Here is a 4317-nt window from a genome sequence, read left to right as displayed (position 1 = left end):
GTGGTATGACAGTAGTGAAAAATGAGCAAAATGAGTTAATTCCAACAAGAACGGTCACATGATGACGCGTTTGCATTGATTATCGGAGGTTGAATGATGCTACAAGAAAGGATCATTTTCCATTGCCATTCATTGACCAAATGTTGGAACGATTAGCAGGCCACAAATTTTATTGTTTTCTAGATGGTTGATAAACGCCTAAATGTATGCATTTTATATGTATTAATCGTGTATTATTTGTGAACATGTTAACGAATTGATGCCCGTTTTATGTCTAAATTGGTTATTTCGATGTTGCGGGTCTTAAATGAGTCAAACAATGCTCAAAAATGCAAAATCGGATGAATTCAACAACGAAACGGCATTTTTGGGGTCCCGCATCAGTAGCAAAGACCGTGAGCGACATCGTAGTGTGTCATTGTTCTTGCCGCGCCATTTGGTCGGGAGTTTTCACGGGCTCCATGCGCCCGCATGGATGCCCGTGAGGTTTGGCTGGGAATTCTCAAGTCTCGCGATCTGTAGCAAAAAACACATCGTAGTCGAGCAATCGTAGCACTCGGCAGGTTTTTGGGCATTTGGCTGTGAGCTTCACGGGCTCCATGCGCCCGCATGGAGCCCGCATGGACTGACGGGGTATATAAGAAACTGATTTCTTCTAGGGCAAAGGGAGGAGTTTTTGGAGGGTTCTTCAAGCCGATTTTCACCAATCTTTGAGAGGCAAGATTACATGTTTTTGGAGAAGGGAAATCTAAGGGAGAAGCTCGGATTTGGCTAGATCTTCATCGATCTCTTCTTTGGGGAGTTTGTAGACGACGAGGGAAGCCGCCCTCCCATTGCGGCGTCCGTGGAAGCCTTTCCACCTAGCTTGGCTTGTCTTCCTTTTTCCATTGTTTGAGGGAGTTTTTATTATGCCTTTTTGTAGTTGTTTGCATGGATTTGTTGCTTGGATTTGTTTGTATGGATGAGTAGACCCTCAAGGTCACGGATGCCGTGAACCTTGGGGTGAACTTGTGTATTTGGATGATTTAAGTTTGTTTATTGCAATTGTTTTGTTTTTGAGATTCATTCTTGGTGCATTTGATGTGTTGCTTACATGAGAACTCCTGAAACCAAGCTGTTAGGTTGTACTTGGTAGCGTGACCATCGCCCTTGTACTAGACACACCAAGTTTGGAAGGGATTCATGTACTGAATACGCCGCGACCATCGGGTATTCTGCACCCTCCACCATTAGGGGCTAGACCGAGTTGTGTTCCGGCTCTAATTAGGGATTTCCCACTTGTTAATGCAATCGTATGAGGATTTGATCGGAAGAAATTTGCGTGTCAATACTTATACCGGATTAGGGGTCAATGGTCAGTGACCATCGGGTTGACCTAATCTAGGAAAATCTCTAGGTCCAAACCTTCAATTGCATGACATTCTTAGCATCCCTGCACTTTTAGTAGCCCCCTAGGGAATCCGCGATCCATGACCGTTCTTTTTCCCCCGATTTTATACCCCTCTCCGTATTTTTAGTCTCCACTTGTAGTTATCTTATTCAAATTAATAGATTAGAGAAACCTTTCGAATCATCCGGGCTAGACAATAAGCGTAAGAGGAAGTAAGGGTAGATCCTTGGGCCCAGGGAATACGACCCTCTCGTGCTCGCACGAGAGGTATTACTTGACGACTCCGTGCACTTGCGGATCGCATTCATCAATGGTATGTCAGGGTATTTTCAAATCCCAATCGCCCCCCAAGATCAAGAGAAAACAACTTTTACTTGCCCTTTTGGTACTTTCGCTTATAGAAGAATTCCCTTTGGACTCTGCAACGCACCGGCCACTTTCCAAAGATGTATGACGGCCATCTTTGATGACTTGTTAGAAGATATAATGGAAGTCTTCATGGATGACTTTTCGGTGTTTGGGGATTCTTTTGAGGCATGTTTGAAGAATCTTGAGAAAGTACTTACACGGTGTGAAGAGACAAATTTAGTTCTAAATTGGGAGAAGTGTCACTTCATGGTCCAAGAGGGGATTGTCCTTGGTCATAAAATTTCTAGCCAAGGAATTGAGGTTGATCGGGCAAAAATTGAAACTATTGAGAAACTACCTCCTCCAACAAATGTCAAGGCAATTAGAAGTTTCTTGGGGAATGCAAGTTTCTATCGCCGATTCATTAAAGATTTTTCCAAGATTGCCCAACCAATGACCAAGTTGTTAGAGAAAGACACCCCATTTGAGTTCAATCAAGAGTGCTTGCTTGCTTTTAACTTGTTAAAAGAAAAACTCATACAAGCACCTATCCTCATCTCACCGGATTGGAGTCTCCCCTTTGAACTTATGTGTGATGCTAGTGATCATGCCGTGGGGGTTGTTTTAGGGCAGAGAAAAGATAAATATTTCCAGCCAATTTATTATGCAAGCAAGAGCTTGACAAGCGCCCAAGAGAACTACACCACTACTGAAAAGGAACTGTTGGTTGTGGTGTTTGCATTTGACAAATTCAGATCATACCTCATTCTTTCACAAGTGGTTGTTTTCACGGACCATTCGGCGTTGCGTTATTTAATGAACAAAAACCGATGCAAAAACCAAGGCTCGATTCGTTGGGTATTGTTATTGCGAGAATTTGATGTTGAAATTAGGGACAAGAAAGGGGTTGAAAAACGTAGTCTGCAGATCATCTCTCTCGCCTTGAAGGTTTAGAAGAAGAAAGGTCATGGGAAACCGAAATTAATGACGTATTTCGAGGAGCATTTGTATAATCTGCAGGAAATTTCGAAATTGAAACTCCATGGTTCGCCGACTTTCGCTAATTATCTTCAGTGGAAAAGTCCTTCCTAGGGGACTGTCTTTTTCAAAGAAAAGAAGAAGTTCTTTTTCCGATTTAAAGCACTTTTACTTGGGAGGATCCGTACCTTTTTCAGAATTTGTGCAGATCACATAGTGCGAAGATGTGTTTCGCGGGGTGAAGGTTGGAATATTCTAGCCCATTGTCATTCGGGGCCGGTTGGAGGCCATTACGCCTCAGGAAGGACAGCTGAAAAGGTTTTAGCAGCAGGTTTTTATTGGCCAACTTTATTCCAAGACGCAAGACAATTTGTGCAAAGTTGCGATAGTTGTCAACGAGCAGGAAATTTGTCTAGATGGGATGAGATGCCGCAAAATCCAATGCAGTTTTGTGAGGTTTTTGATGTGTGGGGCATCGACTTTATGGGGCCATTCCCTAGCTCCAATGGGAATCGTTATATATTGGTCGCCATGGACTATGTGTCTAAGTGGGTGGAAGCTCAAGCTCTCCCCACAAATGATGCTAAAACAGTAATCAAATTCTTCAAGAGATTGTTCACTCGTTTTGGAACCCCTGGAATCATCATAAGTGATTGGGGAACTCATTTTTGCAATGCCCAATTTGATAAAATTCTGAAAAGATACGGTGTGAACCATCGTCTTGCCACACCGTATCATCCACAAACAAGTGGGCAAGTGGAGGTAACCAATCGGGAAATGAAGAGAATTTTATCAAAGTCAGTGGAGCATAATCAGAAGGATTGGTCGGAAAGATTGGATGATACATTATGCGCATATCGGACAGCATATAAAACTCCGGTAGGAACCACGCCATATAACCTTATTTATGGAAAAGCGTGTCATTTACCAGTAGAGCTTGAACACAAGGCATATTGGGCAATTAAAGCAATGAATTTCAGTCTTGCACGGGCCGGTGACCAAAGAAAGTTACAGTTGAATGAATTAGATGAGTGAAGACTAAGAGCCTATGAAAATGCACGAATCTACAAAGAAAGAATTCATTCATGGCATGACAAACATATTAGACTGCACAAGGATTTCAAAGTAGGCGATCGAGTGTTACTTTTCAATTCCCGGTTGAAGTTGTTTCCGGGAAAACTGAAATCAAGATGGTCAGGTCCATATGAGATTACTCAAGTATCTCCACATGGTGCAATTGAGATCATTCACCCGGAGAAAGGAACATTCAAGGTAAATGGACATAGATTGAAGCCTTACTTCGAAGGGGATGTGGAGGTTGCTAGGAAAGAGGTTTTTCAGCATTATGAGCCACCATGAGGTAAAAACAGGTACGTCAAGCTAAGTGACGTGACATGTCCGAATATGCGTATAAACCGCAAGTGCACGGGTGTCGAAGTAATAATTACCCGGTGAGTCGGGTAGTCGAATCCACAGGGAACAAAAGTATTAGTAATAACCACTTCTCAATTATCTAGTCGGAATCAATGAATATGATGAAGTGAACTAATTGCAAGCAAAGCAAACAATCCTTGTCTCCAAGCAAAAGGCACTAGTCCCCT

Source organism: Dioscorea cayenensis, unplaced genomic scaffold (genome assembly GCF_009730915.1).
Source record: "Dioscorea cayenensis subsp. rotundata cultivar TDr96_F1 unplaced genomic scaffold, TDr96_F1_v2_PseudoChromosome.rev07_lg8_w22 25.fasta BLBR01001533.1, whole genome shotgun sequence".
Taxonomy (NCBI): domain Eukaryota; kingdom Viridiplantae; phylum Streptophyta; class Magnoliopsida; order Dioscoreales; family Dioscoreaceae; genus Dioscorea; species Dioscorea cayenensis.
The sequence above is the reverse complement of the archived record's forward strand: the minus strand, read 5'-3'. Positions refer to the sequence as shown.